We start from the raw sequence: 21,112 nt of genomic DNA, 5'->3' as shown, positions 1-21,112 counted from the left end.
AGTTTTCGGCAGATTAATTTTTAGACCCACCTTTCTGCTTTGCATCTCCAGGATAGTGAGCATGCATTGAAGTTGGTCCCCTGAGTTACTAAGCAAGGCAATATCATCAGCGAATCGCAAGTTACTAAGGTATTCTCCATTAACTCTTATCCACAATTCTTGCCAGTCCAGGTCTCTGAATACTCCTCTAAACACCCTCCTAATAGCATTGGAGAGATCGTATCTCCCTGCCTAACGCCTTTCTTTATTGGTATTTTGTTGCTTTCTTTATAGAGGACTACGGTAACTGTGGAGCCGCTATAGATATCTTTCAGTAGTTTTACATACGGCTCGTCTACACCCTGATTCCGTAATGCCTCCATGACTGCTGTGGTTTCGACTGAATCAAACGCTTTCTCGTAATCAGTGAAAGCTACATATAAGGGTTGGTTATATTCCGCACATTTCTGTATCACCTGATTAATAGTGTGAATATGGTATATTGTTGAGTGGCCTTTACGTAATCCTGTCTGGTCCTTTGGTTGACGGAAGTCTAAGGTGTTCCTGATTCTATTTGCACTTACCTAAGTAAATACTTTGTAGGCAACAGACAGTAAGCTGATCGGTCTATAATTTTTCAAGTCTTTGGCGTCCCCTTTCTTAGGTATTAGGATTATGTTAGCGTTCTTCCAAGATTCCGGTACGCTCGAAGTAGGCTCGAATCTGCCCACCATCCTTCAACATATCTGCTGTTACTTAGTTCTCGCAAGCTGTCTTCCCCCTTTGCATAGCTCCGAAGGCTTTCTTTACTTCTTCCGGCGTTACTTGTAGGAGTTCAAATTCCTCTAGACTATTCTCTCTTCCATTATCGTCCTGGGTGCCACTGGTACTGTATAAATCTCTATAGAACACCTCAGCCACTTGAACGATCTCATTCATATTAGTAATGATATTGCGTGCTTTGTCTGTTAACGCACACATCTGATTCTTGCCAATTCCTAGTTTCTTCTTCACTGCTTTTAGGCTTCCTCCGTTCCTGAGAGCATGTTTAATTCTATTCATATTATACTTCCTTATGTCATCTCTTACGCTTTTTGATTAACTTGGAAAGTTCTGCCATTTCTATTCAAGCTGTAGGGTTAGAGCCTTTCATACATTGGCGTTTCTTGATCAGATCTTTCGTCTCCTGCGATAGCTTACTGGTATCCTCTCTAACAGAGTTACCACCGAATTCTATTGCACACTCCTTAATGATGCCCACAAGATTGTCGTTCATTGCTTCAACACTAAGGTACTTTTCCTGAGTTAAAGCCGAATACCTGTTCTGTAGCTTGATCTTGAATTCCTCTATTTTCCCTCTTACCGCAAACTCATTGATCGGCTTCTTATTTACCAGTTTCTTCCGTTCCCTTCAAAGGTCTAGGCTAATTCGAGTTTTTACCATCCTATGGTCACTGCAGCGCACCTTGCTGAACACGTGCACATCTTGTATGATGCCAGGGTGAGCGCAGAGTATGAAGTCTATTTCATTTCTAGTCTCGCCGTTCGGACTCCTCCACGTCCACTTTCGTTTATCCCGCTTGCGGAAGAAGGTATTCATTATCCGCATATTATTCTGTTCCGCAAGCTCTACTAATAACTCTCCCCTGCTATTCCTAGTGCCTATGCCATATTCCCTCACTTCCTTGTCTCCAGCCTGCTTCTTGCCTACCTTGGCATTGAAGTCACCCATCAGAATAGTGTATTTTGTTTTCACTCTACCCATCGCTGATTCCACGTCTTCATAGAAGCTTTCGACTTCCTGGTCATCATGACTGGATGTAGGGGCGTAGACCTGTACAACCTTCTTTTTGTACCTCTTATTAAGTTTCACAGCTAGACCTGCCACTCTCTCGTTAATGTTATAGAATTCCTGTATGTTACCAGCTATATTCTTATTAATCAGGAATGCGACTCCTAGTTCTCGTCTCTCCACTAAGCCCCGGTAGCACAGGACGTGCCCGCTTTTTAGCACTGTATATGCTTCTTTGGCCTCCTAACTTCACTGAGCCCTATTATATCCCATTTATTGCCCTCTATTTCCTCCAATAGCACTGCTAGACTCACCTCACTAGATAATGTTCTAGCGTTAAACGTTGCCAGGTTCATATGAAAGCAATCCGCTTCCCTTGTACGACCTCCTAGATCAGCGCGCGCCGATCCTGCCCTTTCGCCCCTCTTCTCAGCTCCTGTCCCTTGCCCGCTCTCGCAACTCCCTCACCTTCGACTGTCTCCGCGCGCGCACGGCGGCCCGACGCAAGCTTCACCCGCTGCATGACGTTTCATGTTTCGTTATCTGCTGTTATCGGGAAGCGTGCGCTGCTGTGCCTTGACCGGCGTGGGCAGTTGCGTCAGTTTCGTGGTCCTCGATAGCTGTGTGCTTGCTCTCCGCTATGTTTCACCCGCTTGACGACTCGCGCCGCACGTGCATCGTGCAGTGGTGCACGAACACCTCAAAAACATTCCCTCGAAGGTTGTTCCGGGTGCCTAGAGACAACAGGTGAGCGCGCAGACCCAAGGACACCAGAAGGCGCATGTACACGAACACGGCCCTGTCCATGTGTGTGCTCCATTAGTCTCATGACGTCATTGCGCCTTGATTGTTATACACTTCCCTATTGCCGGTAGAGAAAACTGACAAGTAGATGTTCCGGCTCATTGACACCTGGTCTATGACTTGTGTTTTTCTGTGCCAAGTCTCATTCGGCAACTTCAGTAACTTCCCCAGCTTTCCCCCTTACGCCCTCAATGCTTATTCTGTGTGTCACGTTCTACAAACGTACTAACAGCTGAAAAATCACTGTTCACGTTTGTGTATTATCTCAGTAATCGCCGATGGGAAAACCGTGCGAACAACCTGCATGTGTAGGCATAATACGCTTCTTTTTTCTTTTGGAAAGCATGAGCATTGCAAGTGTCCTAAATGCATATTTTTGCAGTTCGTGTTTATTACACGACGGAGTGCCCAGTAGGTACGACTTAGTGCTTCAAGTGACGTCATTTTACTGCTAAGCATTGCAATCGGGGTGAAAGAAAAGCTGTCCTATTGGTTTATTTTACCTGGTCTTTGATTGAAGAATAGGCATTTCTGCGAATGTTTGCTATGTCCTGCTGCAAAAGCTGACTACCTTCTGTTCCCCGTTGCCACCGTTACATCAACTTGTGGCCAATTGCAAAATAATGCGAGAATGTGTATTTCCGTATTTTGTACAATGTTATTTTTTTCTGCCGTGTCTTTTTCATTTTGTTCAGTAGTAATGAAAATATCACCCATTTCATATACTTTCGTGCAGGTTTATAAGTAAGCTCTTGTTTTTTTTGTGTGTGCCTGTCAATCAAACAATCTTAGAATTTTTTTTTACCCACCGTGGCTGATGAGTGGCTATGGTGTTGGGCTGCTGAGGTTGAGGGATCGAATCCTAGTGACAACGGCCGCATTTCGATGGCGGAGCAATCCGAAAACACCAGTGTATTTAGCTTTAGGTGCACGTTGAAGAACCCCAGGTGGTCAAAATTACCGGAGTCCTCCACTACGACGTGCCTCATAATCAGAAAGTGCTTTTGGCACGTAAAACCCCATAATTATTCTTAGCATTTTATTCTATTTTTTAGGTATTTTGAGTGTGATTGTTTTTGCAATTACCAGTGAATTTTACCTTTCTTTAATTGTCATGGCTATGTCATGCACGTTGTCCAGTCCTGTGCAATATCTCAGTGAGCATATCAGGAGCTCTCAGTGCGCATATCAGAAGCTCTTCTATAGTTTGGTCTTGAGGGTAGTATATAAAGATCTTTTATATATGTGTACATGAAACGTCCTTCGCATTTTCTTCATTTTTTTATTTCAGTCTGTGAACTTTTGTCTTGTTTAGTAAACATGTACATGTCATGCATTTTTCACTTTTTTATTTTTTGAGCATGTATAATACCAAATTGTGCAAAAAAATATTTGTTTTCGGAAACGGAAGTCAATAAAACGAGGCCAAATATCTGTTGTGTTGGAAGTGGAATTTATATATTTTGCCATATGCTGGCATACTCAAAGCATGGAGAAGACAGCGTGCGTGCTAACGCATAAAGAAACCACGGCGCACCACGCGCCAGTACACATAGAGTGCCTGAGGCAACGTACGCGCTCGATAAAAAAAAAAAAAACACGCGCCGCGGACAGGCAAAAAGAAAGCGAAAGTAAAGGCGCGCGGCGAATGGGGAAGGGCTGAGAAGGAGCGGAGCAGGTCTTCATAATAAAAACAAAGAAAAAAGAACGCGCTAGGGTGAGGAGGGGTCGCGCGCCTACGGTGTCTGTTGCCATGACAACGTAAACAATCACGTGCGCCGCCATTTCGCCAAAGCATCGCCCTCCTGTTAGGGCCGTAACTGGAGGGCATCTTGGCGCTGGCGTCGAAAGAGCGTCTGCTCAAAAACAGCCAATGGCAGCCATGCGGAGATTTAACCCTGGGCCGGTAAAGCGACCCCGAGCTGCGCACCCAAGAAGCCGAAGCTCAACGGCAGCACCGAGAGGCCGAATCCGAGCTCGGCAAAAAGAAATGCAATCTAAAGGGCCCCTCACCAGGCCCTATAGCAAATTTTGGTTATACGCTGGAAGTTGTTACGTGTCCTCTAGGGAGCGTGCTGCTGCAAAATGTTTTCAAATCGGCTCATCATAGCGGACATAGCAATATTTCAGTGCCGCGAACCCATGATTTCAGCAGGCGGGCTCCACTGCCAAGAACCACGCTCTCTCCACTCACCCCGTCTAGTTGACGCAAGCGAAGTTCCTTCCCTGCCTTCTGCCATAGCGGACCTCGATAATAGCATGACGCGTACGTTACAGACCCCGCCTTCGTTTTTTTTTTTCTCCTCGCTTTTATTTTCTGCGCAATGCATTTCCACCGACGGCGTCGCGCGTGAGCTGTTGTCTCGTTCGCGCAGCGCACGATTTTGCGCGTTGTGCACAAGGAAACATGACGCGGCATAATTCAATTCTACACGAATACTGAGGCAGAACAAGCGGATAGCAGAGCGTGATCACGCGCTGGAACACGGTAGTAAATGGCATAGATTCGGTACCTGCGTATGTGACCGCACGACCGTGCGAACAAGCAAACGAAGCGGAAGTACAGCTCTTTTGCTTTGGCATGAAGTAAAACAAAAAACACACAGACATTTCGTTTGTGTGTTTTATTATTTCTCTGAACTTCAATTCATCAATTCAAGCAACAGACACATAACATATGTTGTCTTGAATAATTCTCTAATTCACGTGTCACGACGAGGGACGTCACACTGCGGACACGATTACGTAGGCGCAGGAGTCCGACTACGTCATCGTCCCTTTCCGGGCGAATTCGCCGCGAGTGAAGAGGGAAACAGCATTCGGATTGAAATTTCAGGTCTTTCCGCGGCGCGTAGCGATGCAATACTTTGCAGACACGATTGTTATCGCGCAATGTAAGCTCTGCGCTGGTCAGCTCAAGATGTCCAGACCTGGTGAGGGGCCCTTTAAAGCATGCTCAGTACGCGAAGCACGCCAAAGCGAAAATGAGGTGAAAGAATGGTGAAACAAAAAATTCACAATATAGGCTGCTTGCGAAGTTTGACTTGCATGGTGTAACACTCGGTGTAACTAACACAGCTTCACTGTTCGACCACCTTTACGGACTGGAAGGGGCTGTGATATTGTTTTATTTTCTTGCGCTCCGCGTTTTCGTGTTTGACGCTCCTCGACGTCGTTCGTCTTCCATTCAGCACGGGATTGGCGACCACGTGTGCACTTTTTGTGGTTCTCTTCTTTTCTGACTCTGTATCGCGCACTTCACACATCACAGGCACACACAATTAGTCAGCGACTCGCAGGCGGCAATCCGCGGCTTCGCGCGCGGTCGTGTCGGCGCGGTCGGTCGGGAAACGGCGCGCATACTCCAAATTTGACGACGGCGACTCGTCATCGCCCTCGCAACCCCAAAATTCTACGGTCTTCCTCCTCTGGACCCCGGCACACACCGATGTTCCGCTCGCCGGAAACGAGGCGGCCCACGCCACGGCTCGAGGTCTCACACGCCGAGCCGCCGCTGATTATGTGGCCGCCTCCGCCCCCGAGAGCGGGGCATCGGATCTGCCGGATCGGGACACTACAACAGAAACACAGCAACAAGAAACACACTGGGCGTGGGGCGATCGCCTAACCACGTTCAGAGACCTCACCCAACACTGCAGACTCGAAAGACGCACATTCCCGCCACCGCACGATAAATTGAACAGGAACGAGGCCTTAACTTTACGCTTGCTCCAGACACACACCTACCCTAGCCCCGCTATCTTACACCACTGCTATCCACGTTTGTATCCAACAGACGCGTGTAAAACATGCGGACACAGAGCAACGCTGCGACACATGCTCTGGGAGTGTGCCGGCAACAACGGTAATCAAAGCAGCTCCGTTGGCGACGCGTCCATAATCGCGGCTGTTGCCAGAGTAGGAGAAGGCTCGAGCTCTGTCCTTCCCGACGCCGCCCCGGATGCGGGAGCCGCCGGGGACCTTCTCCGTAGGCGTCGCCGCCGCTGGGAGGCGGCTATCAGAAGTTCAGAGCTGGCAGACCAGCTCTGAGCCGTCCGGCAAGCCGAAGATGCCGCTCGAATCCAAGAGCTTCGAGCCGTCACCTGAGGCCACCACATCAAGAACTGCCGGACTATTCTTTACTAAAGTTTCTTATTCTTCTTCTGGTGGCCGAGCTCCGTTTTGCGTTAGATATGGTGAAAAGCAGAGCGCCCTCCCCGTTTTCCTTGTGGGGCGTAGGCAGTCAGAAGCAGAAAAGAAAAAGCACTTTCCGCTCGCGTACCAGCACTATGTACCCCTTCATCCGGCATTGTTCTTTGGCGCAGAACCATTTTTGGAAATGAAAATAGTTGTACATTTTTTAACGATGTTGTGCTACCTGTCAGTCCAGTATGCTCTTAGTACACCCTCTCACATAATAGTTTTTGTAGAGCACTGGCTCAGGGCCTTTGAGTGTGAGGGCCCTGGAGACGTGGTAGTGGTACCGCGACTAACTCATTTTCGTATAGCGCCCCTTTGTAAACATGTATTTCATAGTCATAGTGCAGCCCGCTTCCATTGTCAATATTTTAATACTTACAAGTTTCACAAAATTTAAGTTACTCGTATTTAGGCCATTTTACGACCATGTTTGATCCACCTATCAAACATTGTTCCATCTCAACAAAAATTCACTGATAAATCGTATCTGGTAGCGTGGCACTTTTTGGCCCTACCTGGCCCTTGCTCCAGCACAATTAGGCACAAAACCTTGGAACAATAGCATGGTTGCGAAGCATGTGCAGGCGTCTTGCACTGATCGAATGATCATCGATCATTCCAGAAGCCATTCGATCATTCATGATACACTTATTTTCATAGAAATATTAACAATATGCTTACTTGTCATCTGGCCTGTAGAAGAACACTCGAAAGGTGATGCCGCTGGCGAATGGGGGATCAAAGTCGGAAATCATTTCCAGTGGATTGACTCGGCCATACTCGGGAAGCACGTTGTGAACGGTGTAAAAAAAAAAAGAGAGTGGCTTAGGCAAGTGTTATCGAATATTCATTTACACTCGTTCTAAAATACTCTTTCATTATTTTTCTATAATGTAACAAAGTAACAAATTCTAGAAAGGCAGCATGTGCAGTTTGAAATGATTTCGCAGATATATTTGGATTCCTAGAAAATGTTCATCTACATCTCCAGGCTCTATTTCTGAACAATATCATGCGCGTTTCGCAACCACACATACCTGAGAAATATCAGCTTTTTGGGAGTAGTTTTGCGAAGCCCATTCAAATCTATTTCATTCAATAATCATATCATTTGCTAACTACCGTACTTTTTGTTCCAAAACAAACCAAGCTGCCGGCATCTGCGGCGGACCTCGCACACGTTTTTCAAGCACCTACTGCGCAATTTAGGCATAAATGCAGTGCTCAGAGATTTGTGGACGCATAGCCTCTCTTGGTATCAACCAGCCGACCGCGTAGTTTAAGGTAATATAACTGCCTAACTACAGGTACGTTTGCCGGCGCGAGAAAGCTCGGGGCCGCGCGCCTCGCGTTGGCCGCACCTCGCGAGGACTGATGGTTTGAACCTAAATGACGCGCGCCAGCGCACGCCCACTTGGCTCACCGTTTCCACTTTTGCAGACATTGTTTCGTACTTTCGTGAGACAGGCAGAACATCGATATGTGTGTGAAGAAATCTGTTTGCGCTCCGAGCATCGGCACGTACTATCTGTCATGCAGCATCTTCGCATGCGCGAATCGCGTGGGCGCAAACATTCACACCCCTGCAAGCGTAAGTGTAGTTTGGCCTTAAGATATAATAAGTCTAAAGGAATGAAAAAAGTTTGAAAATCAGTAATTTATAACCAAGCGGTAGGATGTACTAGGTAATATAATAAAATGAAGGAATAAATAAAATTTGAAATACAACCAATCAGATACAATGCGGTATCAAGCAATAGAAACTTTAGGGTCTCATTTTATAGTCTGAATCTCAGTGACCCTCAAAGAACATGCTGGACGGAATTGGAAACATTCCTGTAGCAATGCCCAAGAGTTGAGGCCCCGAAGGATGGCAAATTTGGAACGTTACCAGGGGCCGTATAACGTAAAACTATTCCAATATGTTTCTATTCCAATCTCCTGACGTCAAATTTGCGTAAACACCAACGCAAGCAACGGGCGGTCACCCGCAAGGTTGTCTGAACAGACCAATCAAACGCTCTCCTCGTACATAGGAGGTCACTTTTGTTTGCTTGAAAAACGAATAACATTGCCTTCACTGAGCGGCTTGTCGTACCTAATTGGATGACAAGAGGCGAGGAGAACGCTCAAGTGGAGAGGAATTCGATGGGGCCGAGCCACTGCACTGAAAGTTGATAACCGGATGAAGAGGGTGGTACCGGCGCCTACGATTGGTCGGCTTTCCCTTAGTTAGCTTGCGGAGGCTGGTGGAAAGTCGCGGCGGCATGCAACGGAAGCTCAAGAATGACGCTAAAACGGACCCTCAGCAACGAAGAGTTGGCAGAATGAGGGGTAAACGTGCCGAAAGTGCTTGAAAACGTTACATGGCCACGCAAGAAGTTTTATTACATGCAAATACACCCATCCTCTCCGGCAGGTGCGAGTAGCCAGCGTCTGAGTGATCGGCGGCAGCCATCTTCTATTCCTTTCGGAATGGGGCAGCCTGCGGCTATTCCGAAGAAAGTTCAGTTTTGTTCGGCATAATAATGCATCTTTATCGCGTACACGTCACTTTGACGCGGTGAGTTCTCGCGGTTTTGTGACGTCGCGTGACAGGCAGGTGAAGTGGGCGCAGCCCGAAAACTATTTACCAATAACCGAGGGCTAATGGCGAAAAGGGGTCGAATCAGAAATAACTGTTTTTCTATTTCTGTCAAATCATGCATAATCAGTGTGTACACATCATATCAGATGGGGTGGTATCGCGGTTTTCGTGACGTCGCATGAGAGACAGGTGAAGTGGGAGTGGTCGAAAAAAGTTTTTGACCAATCATGGAGGGCTGATAGCAGAATTGGAATAGAAAAGTTTGGAAGAGTTTTACGTTATAGAACCCCAGGGCCCGCACACTCTCAAGTTACAGCGATCGCCACAGAGGGCAAAATGAGCTGCGTTCTACTCCAATATGAAGCGCGTAAGTGGAGCTACTGTAATTTGGTGGTATACTTTAGTTCAACCCACCGTGGTTGCTTAGTGGCTATGGTCTTGGGCTGCTAAGCACAAGGTCGCGGGATTGAATCTCGGCCACGGCGGCCGCAACTCGACTGGGGAGAAATGCAAAGACACCCGTGTACTTAAATTTAGGAACACGTTGAAGAACGCCAGGTAGTGCAAACTTCAGGAGTCTCCCACTCCAGCGTGCCTCATAATCAAATCGTGCTTTTGGCACGTAAAGCCTCATAATTTAGTTTTTAGATACTTTATTTGTATTCTTTCTGCTAGGGGTGCTAAAGGCGCCTATATATGAGTATTTTGTCTACAAACTTACGCATAACCGACATAGTTACTGTGGTACCCTGTGTTGACTTCTGGTTTCGGTTTTGGGTCGTTACGTCAGGGCGCCACTCAGCGCCAAACGCTGTCAGTTGCCTGCAGCGTTTCCCCTCGCGGAAATAAAATCATTCTTGGTCTTGTCCCCGACTGAAGCATTCCGGCTTTTCTTGCGGCGCTGCACGCCCCGGCTGTTTAGGCCTCATGCCGTAGGCGCTCCGTCCGGCCGCCCCGTCGAAGATACAACAATCTGGCGACGAGGTAAGCCGCTTACTTTACTTCCTACGCCCCTTGCCTTTCTCTGCTGCTCTCCTGCTTCCGTCTACTTCGACTTCGTCCACCTCAACTTCCCCGCCTTTGTTCTCGGTGCTCAGCATGGCGTTCGCACCCCCCATGCCGCCTTTCCTTGCATTACCCGGTACTCCTTCGGTACCGTGGCTCACATGGAAACGTTCTTTTTGCACGTCTCTCCAGGCGACCGGATGCGAGGCACTTCAAGACGAGAGGAAGAAAGCCGTTTTACTAAGTAACTTACGCATCGAGGGGCACGTCTCTACTACGACCTCGCGTCGCAAACGAAGAAGACGGCTACTACGTTCGAAGACATTCTGCGCATCTTCGACCAGCACTACGAAGAAAGCACCAATTCCCTGGTGCGCCGCATTATCTTCCGGGACAGGAAGCAACTTCCTGGGGAAACCTTCCAGGACTTTGTCACCGCACTACAAAGGCTAGCGCCTGCTGGTGCGTTCGGCGCTTGGCACGACGAGTCCCTTCGCGACCAAATGCTCCAAGGCGTCACATCAACAAGAATACCAGAAAGGCTACTCTACGAACGATCGTCGCTCACGCTCAAGAAAGGCGAGGAAATCGGACGAAGCGTGGTGCAAGTTGACAAGGAACTTCAAGTCTTCAACAGCTCGTCTGTTCAGCGTGTCTCGACACAACGCCAAGATGGCGTCGCCAGCCATCACCTTCCTCACCCGGGCGCGCAAGATGGCGGTCCCCGCCGCCTTTCTCCCTCGAACCGGCACCTTCAAAATGGCGATCAAAGGCATGGTGGACAGTCGCATTCTCGAGAGGCCGGCCAACGTGACGACCGGCCCGAACTCTGCGAAGCCAGTGGAGACATCGCACCCCATTCTTACCGATGTTGTTCAACCCAACACATCGCATCCGATTCAGCCTGTCCGGCAAAGCACGTTACCTGCCGTGCGGGCAGAAAAGTGGGACATTACGCTCTGGTTTGCCTTTTGAGGAACCGAACGCAGCGACAGTCTCCTGCTGGAACGCTGCTTGTTTCCGTTAACCGCTGATACGCAATCAGTCACTACAGTCCCTTTTGTGCTTACGATTCAAGCACCGAATTCCGTCCGGCAACAATTCGCGCCGAAGTCCACATTGCGAATACTAAACTCGAGTTGCTCGTGGACACAGGAGGTACGGTGTCACTGATGAACAGCTCCCTATACGAAGAACATTTCAAGGTTTTTTCATTATCTCCTTCGAGTCTTCGACTCAAGAATTATTTGCAGCTACAAATTCTGCATTCAGGACGTTTCTTCATGCTCGTCAGCTACCGCAACAAGGCTGCAGTAGTGACATTTCACGTCACGAACCAAGGCACGTCTCTTCTGCGTTTAGACGCCATTCAAGCGTTGGGCATTGACATTCAAGGGTCTTCGCTCACATGCCATCAAGTTCAGGACTTCCAGCTAACCCAAGCGTTCAGCCTCCAACCAAAAAGCTGACCCAAACGCTCCAACAGAGTTCAGCCATCTGTTCTCAGGAAAATTGGGACTTGTAAAGGGCTTCATCTACGACGTTCGTCTCCGAGCTTCAGTGCAACCAGTCTCGGCGCAACTGAGTCCTCTTCCTCTGGTTCTCCGTGAGCAAGTCTCCGCCGAGCTGCAACGGCTGGAATCAGCGGATGTCATCGAACGAGTCACTGCATCCGAGTGGATTTCTCCGCGCGTCGTCGTTCGAAAGGACAATTCCATTCGACTTTGCGTCGATCTTCGAGACCCCAACAAGGCTATTATCATCGATGCCTTTGCACTACCGAGAGCTGATAAGCTGTTGCATCGACTCGCTGGTGCTACTGTCTTTAGTAAGTTGGACTTGCAGTCCGCTTATCACCAGGTTTTATTGTCCGAGAAAATCCGTGAGCTTGCTACTTTTATAACTCATGACGGTCTCCTTCGCTTTACGCGTGTATGTTTCGGATTGGTATCTGCGCCTTCCGCCCACTTTTCGGCAAATAATGTCTTCTGTTTTGAAAGATTGTCCAGGTGCCTTGTGCTACCTCGATGATGTTCCTGTGCAGGGTCACACTCAGCGTGACTTGCAACATGACTTGCAACATGACTTGCAAACTGTCTTATCTAGAATAAGTAATGCAGACATGCAGCTTAACCACAAGTGCGTATCCAGTGTCCCAGAATTTCCGTCAACGACATTTAGCCGATGGATAGCTAAATCCAGGCAATCGTGGAGGCACCACAGCCTAAAGACAAAACGGCTATACATTCATTTCTCGGCCTCAGGGGATATTACGCTAAATTTATCCCGCAGTATGCCGACGTAATGGAACCGCTAAGGAAACCCCTAAGGCAAGGACAAGCCTTTGCCTGGGATCGGGATAGTGAATGCACCTTTCAGGCGATTAAAGACGTACTTGCATCACGCCCGGTGGTATGCATGTTTCAACCGCATCTGCCTATTGTTGTGACGGTTGATGCTTCTTACGTTGGCATAGGAGCCGTCCTACCGCAAAAATTCGAAAATGAGCTCTTTACAGTAGCTTTTCCTTCTCGTAATTTATCTTCCGCAGAACGACGGTACTCCGTAGGCGAACAGGAAGCATTGGCATGTCTGTTTGCATGTGAACACTGGCATGTTTACTTGTGGGGCCGACAGTTCATCCTACGAACTGTTCACCAAGCTCTAGTCGCATTGCTATCTTCAAAGGGTCCTGGACAGTGACCATTAAGAAGTTCAAGGTGGAATGCATGATTGCTATATTACGATTTCACCATTGAGTACTGTAAGGGTGAGCAATATGTCATTGCGGACGCATTGTCACGCCTACCTGTCCCTCCCGAATGTGAGCCAGCACTAGATGAGGAAATAGTCTTTAGTTTCATCTTGTATTACAAAGGAGGAATTCCAAGCAGCCACACAAGCAGATCCAGTGTGCCAAGCTTTAAAAGACAAAATAGTAAAAGGATGGAGAACTGCGGTGGACCTTCCGCCAGAGTTACAGGCATATGCTGCTGTACAGTCCGAATGGTCCTACATGGATAATCTGCTTCTCCGAGGGGAACGTGTCGTTCCTCCAGCTTCCTTGCGTCAGACACTCCTGTCTATCGCTCATGAAGGTCACTTAGGCATCACGAAAACCAAGCTCAGATTGAGAGGCATCTACTGGTGGCCTACATGGATAGGCAAGTTGAGGAACTTGTGGAAAACTGCTTTGTGTGCCAACAAGCACATAAATCTGCCAAACAGTCTTTTGCTCTATTACAGCCTGTCGAATGGCCGTTAAGACCATGGGAGAAGTTAGCCATATACATAATAGGCCCTCTTTATCGTGCTCCACAGTACGCACACTTTGCATTGGTCATGGTTTACTATCCGATCATTCCAAGTGGCCCCAAGTTGCCCTTATGCCTTCCATCACATCCGAAGCCATTATGCCCAGTCTCATGTCCATATTCAGTAGAGAAGGATTTCCTGATGCTATTGTGTCCGACAATGGAGCACAGTCCGTTTGTGCACAGTTCGAAGACTTCCTGAAGGAAAGAGCCATTAAACATTTTTTTGTCTTCTCTTTACTACAACCAAGCCAATGACCAGGTAGAAAGATTTGACCGTGTTCATAGAGATTCATAGAGATTGCTATTTTGGAACAGCAATACCTCAGGCTTGCGGTCTTAGAATACTTAGCAATTTACAGGTTTACTCCACATATTACTACCGGTGTCTCCAGCTATGCTGCTCCATAGTCGACAACCACAAACTCGGCTGGACGTCGTAAACATGCCTCCAATTCATCCTGAACCTGCTTCTCTAAAGTTGCGCCATGAAGTGCAGAGTAGAGCACGTGAAAAACAGGAAAATACTAAAGAGTATGTGGATTGTCGTCGCGCAAGCAAGTGTCCTCAGTTTCAGCCAGGCGATCTGGTTAGGGTACGTATTTCACGGAAATCTGGTTCTAAATACTCCGGTCCATTCAAGATTTATTGTAATGTAGGTCGAAGTACGTTCCAGCTTGAAAATGGTAAGCGGTGGAATGCCTCTAAACTGGGGAAGTACAACAAATGAAAGGAGTCATTTCAATGAAGACACATCCTTTGACGATAGTTTTCCACCTTTTCTTCCAGTTCCTACTGGTACCCATTTTGCTGCTGCAGCCACTTCTTTGCAACCACCTGTGTCACCACCACCACTGGGTTCACCCCGTGCAGAAAAGTCTCCTGAACGTCCGTGCGACATTCCTGCCCAAGACACTGCCACTGAAGGCACTCAGGACACTGACACACCTTCCAGTTCGTGTACGAGTAACACTTCCGCTGTTCCTCTTCTACAACCTGAACCAGTCCTCCGTAGGTCTACACACCATAGACAACCTCTGGAACGGTTTAAGGATTATGTTTCCAAGTAACTTTCTGCCTTGGGTTACTGGCTACAGAGGTTTCAACCCTCCCATGCGAATTCGGCTCTTAACGCCAAACGTTTTTCCTTACATGTTTGCTAGGTAAATAGGGCATAAGCAGTATCCTTCAAATGGGGGGATTTCTGGCAGCATAAAGGGTGCAATGGGCATGCTGTACTTACTGCTATACTGCAGATTTATCAGTGGATCCTAGTGGTAGGAACACGTTTCTTCATTTCTTAGTATCCCCGTAGAAGGGATACCATACATTTTTTGTGCGTTACATTTCTTGCATCATAAACATGTAGTACGCACATTTTCACTACGGTAATACCCGCCATACGAATTTGTCTTTCATGCCAAAAAGTTTTTTTTAACATCACTTAAGTCGTTAGCATCCTTACGGGGGGACTCACCCAACTTCTTGGGAGTGTAAAGTGCTTCGTACGCACAATCTACAATCCATGGCAGCCACAGAGACTGTCTCGAGTCAGGCTCAGGGCGAATGAGCCACCCATCAGTGCTGTCCCAGGGGGCACACAGATGTTTGCACTGCCTACTTTTGTACTCTGAACTTTTTTTCATGTATGATCCGTGTGTGCAAATCGGCATCTCATCGTCTTCCCAAGACGGGTACTGAAACTCGTCAGAACTGTAGTGCAATCGTGTTCATTTTCAGTTTTCATGTTGCGTGTTTTTCTTAAAATGGGGAGGCCAAAGATGTCATTTTCTATTGTGTACAGATGTCATCACTAAACACGCGTGTTACAGTGCTAACATGTGTTCTGTAACTCATGACTTACTTTTTTGTGAGGAGAGCGAGTAGCGCATTTTCCTCTCAAGGGAGAGGTGGTGTGGTATCCTGTGTTGAATTCTGGTTTCCGTTTTGGGTCGTTTACGTCAGGGCGCCACTCAGCGCCAAACGCTGTAAGTTGCCTGCAGCGTTTCCCCTTGCGGAAATAAAATCATTCTTGGTCTGGTCACCGACTGAAGCAGTCCGACGTTTCTTGCGGCGCTGCGCGCCCCGGCTGTTTAGGCCTCATGCCGTAGGCCATCCGTCCGGCCGCCCCGTCGAAGCTACAACAGTTACCATGTAATTGTTTCTACAAAGTAAGTAGGTTACTGTTTTTAATACACTTCTGTTATTAAAGGTGTGTTTTATTATTTGAATAAACTTTTGAAGGCCTCAATGACGTTCTAGAAGAAGCAGTATATTAACGTCAATTGCAGCTCAGGCCCTTTATCGACTCAAATTGCATGGCGATAATATTTGCGAACCGGGTGGTCGTTTACTTTGAGCAGCATCACGCAGGTTCGTTTTTATTAAATAACCACAACAACATTTCAGCCAGTTTATACGTCCAATATTCACAGCCGCCACCAAGCAAACGTGTTTTAGGACGATCAGCTACGACGTTTCACTGGCATAACTGCTGCAGGGATTCCATTGTTACTGATCTGTCGCATCTGGCCGCGTAATGTGTTGCATGAAAAAGTGCGCTAGCTAGCGCGAAAATTCATCACTGGAGCCGAGCACAGTTCATTTGACGACTACCCTAGAAAAGCACTGCTTCGTGATCTTAACTTTGAAATTCATTCCGTGCGAGGCGAATTGAACAGATTCCTGTAGTTATTTCATAAGCGTTGAATATAATAGTCATAACAAGGTGATTGCTCTTAAAACGCAAGTGAAACGAGGCGCTTGAAATTGTGGTACGTTGCTAAAATTTGTAATGCGGAGTACGGAATAAATAATAAATAGTTTTGCCTGCTTCTGCATAATATTGCACTGCGATGAATTCATTGCACCGTAGTGGCAAATGTACTTCCGGTGATACAGTTAGATTATTAGCTTTTGACATATAATAAAATCACTGTCTATTGCCTAGTATCTGACAGAAAAAATGTAATCTAGTCGAGGCTTCACTAAGCACGGCCGACACAAGAAGACGCTATTCAACGAATTTCACACTCAAAACGTTGTTGTGTGCATGCGCTTTACGTCATGGTGCGTTTTGCGCACTGTTCTTTGTCGTAGATCAATCACAAACTCACTCATACTTACACCATAGTAATTGCGGCTCTTTTTTTCTTTCAACTCCAGCCTCCAAAATGCTGCTCATTATTGTTCACCCCTTTGGGCTCTATCGCCTCTGGACGTACAAGACAACAGTCAATGTGTCACCGCTGGAAGTAACATAAAGGCCCAGACCCCTCACAAGTTACGTTTCCGAAGACTTCAACTAGAACCGTGATTTGTTCATTTTCTCGAAGCTCGCACAAATTGCCAGTAGCAGAGAATTCTACTGCCTTGTTATGTCGCGGGATGCCCCAACGGCCTATGCCGCTTGACCAAAAAGCTGCGGCAGCAGCCAATCCACCGTTCAGTCTTGACTGGGTGCAGCCGTCTGTCGGGCGCCGTTTTACTCAACGACGGCAAAAAAAGGTGGTGATGGCGTATGTAACGTCACCATCTCAGCAATCCGCCACGTGGCGGGAGATTTGAATTGTGAAAAAGGTTTTCGGACCTTTCAGATGCAATTTTCTCGTAAACTAAGTCCTTTCTTGGCACGAAATAAGTGTTGCGAGGTTTCTGGAATGGCATCTTAGCAGTCCACGTCGACTTATTATTTGGCTTTAGTGTCCCTTTAATGACGTACTCTATATTAATGGCACAATTTAAGTTATTTGTAATGTGTATACCAATTTTATATATATGACATGAAATCTAAGGGAATGTTGTTGACGTAATAAGTGCTAGGATTAGAATTATATCTGTACATGCGCATTACCTTACTTTTGATAAATGCAAATAGTTCATCCACAGTTTGCATGAAATCAATAACTACACTAGCCGTACATCGTAAGACAAGGCTAGAACAGGCAAGTTCAAACAACCGTGTTCCAAATCACGTCAATGAATGGCCAGCGTTGGCTCACGATTCCAATGCCGAGAATTACGTCTCGTAAGCCCTTCTTCGGGATAACGAATGTCGCTGGTTAGTTCAAAGGTAATTCCTGCTGTGCAGATTCCAGCTGGCGTTATTAGGTGCCCTCCAGCTGTCCGGATTTGAGGTCCTTCCCCCGAGGCTTTAGCTTTCTTAAATTGGCCCCTTCAAACTGTGCCCCTCGTGAGCGGATCCTGAGGGTCCCCTCATGAAGGAGTAGTCAGCTCGTGTGTTCTCTAAAGCACTGGCTGCGTGCCGGTCGAGAAGCACTTGAGAGTGACGACATAGAAGACTGAGAGCAACGATACCCTAACCAGAATTAGCCTTTGCAATTGTCTCATGTATTGCTTGAAATAAAGAAGTGCTTTATTACTGTCATTTACAGTTAACTAACACGGATAAGTTTGCCGTACTGCTTTTTTGTATTGAAGACCACATTTCTTGTTTGTTTCTAGAGCACACGCCACCTCGCACCTACACACAGAGCAATAGAGGGAGGCGAGATTTTCATCCAGCCACGTGAGTGTCGCAGCGGTTCGCCGCCAGTTGATGTGGCCGTCCTACCACGAGTGCATTTAAATGTCGTAAACATGACGCACTATGGTTAACGACATGAAAAACATTCATCTAGCAAGTTGTTGCACCGCTTCAGTCTCCCCCCCCCCCCCCCCCAGCATAACATACGATGTTAACCTTTTCGGCACACACAGCTGCACGGGAAGGGTTCCATGAAATATATTTTAACTACATTATTCCAGCCTATCTTCGTTCTAACCTAATAGCAGGAGTTGCAAACTGTTAAATTCTGTTAATGTGCATAGTTCGGATTCCACGGCACCCATTACGATGTCGTACAGAAAGGATGTCGTGTACCTCAGTATGAAATAAAAAAAGGTCCGAATTTGTTTATCTCACCCAACTATTTCTTGTGTACTACACCACACAGTTATTTTAAATAGACCTTGAAAAGGGTTTCAACATAACAAAAATTGGTAAGTCGGTACAGCCGTGGTTGGCTGCCGACGATTTATTAAGTCAAGAAAACAGGCGCATAGTAGCTGACCTACTTCCGGCGTAGGAGCCAGCGCTGGCGAGACGTTTGTTCCGTAAGACGCGCTCGTCCAAAATTCCGCCAGCGCCTTTGCACGCGCACTTCATCGTTGTCGTATTCTGGCGACATTTCAGTTCTTGCTCCCTTAGACGAAGTCTCCATAGCGGTCTCGGGGCTGCCTAACCTCTTGTGGCCGCAGTTGCCGCGTCGTTCTAGCTGCTCGTGACGTCGAGGTCGATGGTTGAGAGCAAGCGTCTTTTGTATCGAGTGGGTCCGGTACCAGGGGAATAGCAGAACTTGTTACTTTTGGCATAGCGCCCGATAATTTGTCTGCTATGCTCCAATTCGTCGACGTTTGGGTTGCTTGACTAGTCTGAGTCGTTTTTTTTGTGTGGTTGAGGTGACGCCGAACCTTTCCGAGGACGCTCTTTATGAGCCAGGATCGTGGTCCGACGCGGCGCAGTATTCCACCATCAATCCAGTCTGGCTTCTTTAAAAACTGATGGATAAGCACTTTTTCCCCAACTCAGAAGCGACGCGATTGCTTCAGTGTCTCCTGGCATTCATGGATCTGTGTTTCCGTCTCCGGCTTGAGTATGTCGAGCGGACACAAAAGTTCTCGTCCAAACATCGCTCTCGCAGGTGTCATTCCTGTAACTGTATGAACTGTCGTTTGTTGCAGATACAGGAACCTCGCAAGTCGACACTGTATGGACCACTTTGTATCCATCATAAGGGCTCTCTTCAGTTCTGCCACGTAGAGTTCTGCCTCGCGGTTTGCCGCAGGGTGATACACTGCTGGTGCGTTCACCTGTATGCCATTTGAAGCATAGAACTGCTTTATCTCGCTAGAAATAAAGGCTCTCCGTTGTTGGAGACGAATTGTCGGCGAATGCCGAAAGTAGCAAAGAGACCTCGGAGTGCATCCATGACAGCTGCGGATGTTGGTTGTGTCACGTGACGTAATTCCACCCACCTTGTGTACGCGTCCACAACTAAGTAGTGGCCCCACGAAATCCGTGTAGTGGCCCCACGAAATCAACATGCACTGTGTTCCACGGTGTCTGGGGGCGGTCGCAGGTGGGAATAAGAACTTTGGGTCGGCTCTTCTGCGTCGATTTGCCTTCACGGCACTGCCGCACCCTTTGTTCGGTAACCTTGTCGATTCCAGGCCACCATACGTAGCTTCTTGCGCCACTTCTTCATGGCTACGAGTCCTCGGTGAGCAGCATGTAGAAGCTCCAAAACGTGAGATCGCACTGAGCTTGATGTAATCACCCGTGAACCAATCGTGAGACAGTCTCGAAGAACTGCCAGGGCAGTCGCTCTTTGTCGGTAAAGAATGAAGTCATCTCAAGCGAGTTTCTCCACTGTACCGTTCTGTACTCACTTGTATAGCCTTTGAAGGATATTGTCTTGTTGCGTCTGACGTGCTATCTCAGTGGCTGTAAACGGCGGTCTCGACAACGCTTCAAACAATGGCACGTCGCCTGCTGGCCATGGCTCGTCAGTGCGTTCTGGTAATGGCAATCGGCTCAACGCGTCTGCGCTTAGATGGCTCTTGCCGTGCCTGTAGACGATGTTGTAGTCATACGCAGATAACTTGATGCACCATCTACACATTCGTGGTGAAAGTACTTGAGCCGTTGGTTTCTTCGGGCCCAGTGCGCCGAGCAGCGGTTGATGGTCAGTGACGAAAGTTACATTTCTTTCCACAATATATTCGTGTAATTTATGAGCTTCAAACACTACAGCAAGGCCTTCTCTGTCCAACTGTGCATAGTTTCGTTCCGCTGGCCAAGAAGTCCTGGATACAAATACGATCCCTGCTTCTCTATTCTGGTCGTCACGTTGAGACAGAGCAGCTCCTATGTCGTATGGTGAAGCGTCGCATGAGATAAGAAGCTCCTTCCGTCTGCCAGTACGGTCTGACTGAGCAGCACTTTCTTCAGTTCGTTATATGCTTCTTGATGCCGAGTTTCCCATCTCCACGTGGCGTCCTGCTAAAGGAGCTGGTAGAGACAGCTGGCAATTTTTGCCCTGTTCTTCAAGAATCTGTCGTAGAAAGCCAGCATTCCTGGAAATGAGTGCAGCGCTTACTTGCACTTTGGTGCTGGAACCTCAATTTAGCTCGAACTTTCTCTTCGCTGGTGTGAACTCCTGTTTCGTCAATTCGGTGTCCTAGAAATGAAACTTGTCTCACCACAAAACGGCACTTGTCTTTTCCTAGGCGCAGATTGGATTTCTGCAGTCTCTAGAGGACTTCTTCCAAATTGACGGCGTGTTAAGCGGCGTGCTTTCCACTGACGATCCCGTCATCTAAGTATTCAGAAACGCTTGTGATGCAAGCCAGGATAGTCTCCATAAACCG

The 21,112-nt window shown here is 47.5% G+C and overlaps 1 protein-coding gene across 2 annotated transcripts in view; it reads right to left on the bottom strand.

Moving 5' to 3' along the window:
• The window catches only part of LOC129383097 (uncharacterized), a 167,653-nt gene that overhangs the window by 87,835 nt on the left and 58,706 nt on the right, over positions 1-21,112 (bottom strand). For both annotated transcript variants that reach the window (XR_011893137.1, XR_008611029.2), the window contains exon 3: positions 7,457-7,554. The gene's annotated coding sequence lies outside the window, so the exon portion shown is untranslated. The remainder of the gene's footprint in view (positions 1-7,456; positions 7,555-21,112) is intronic.

This window comes from Dermacentor andersoni, chromosome 3 (genome assembly GCF_023375885.2).
Source record: "Dermacentor andersoni chromosome 3, qqDerAnde1_hic_scaffold, whole genome shotgun sequence".
Classification (NCBI taxonomy): Eukaryota; Metazoa; Arthropoda; class Arachnida; order Ixodida; family Ixodidae; genus Dermacentor; species Dermacentor andersoni.
Note: the sequence above shows the minus strand (reverse complement) of the source record. Positions and strands in the feature narration are given on the sequence as shown.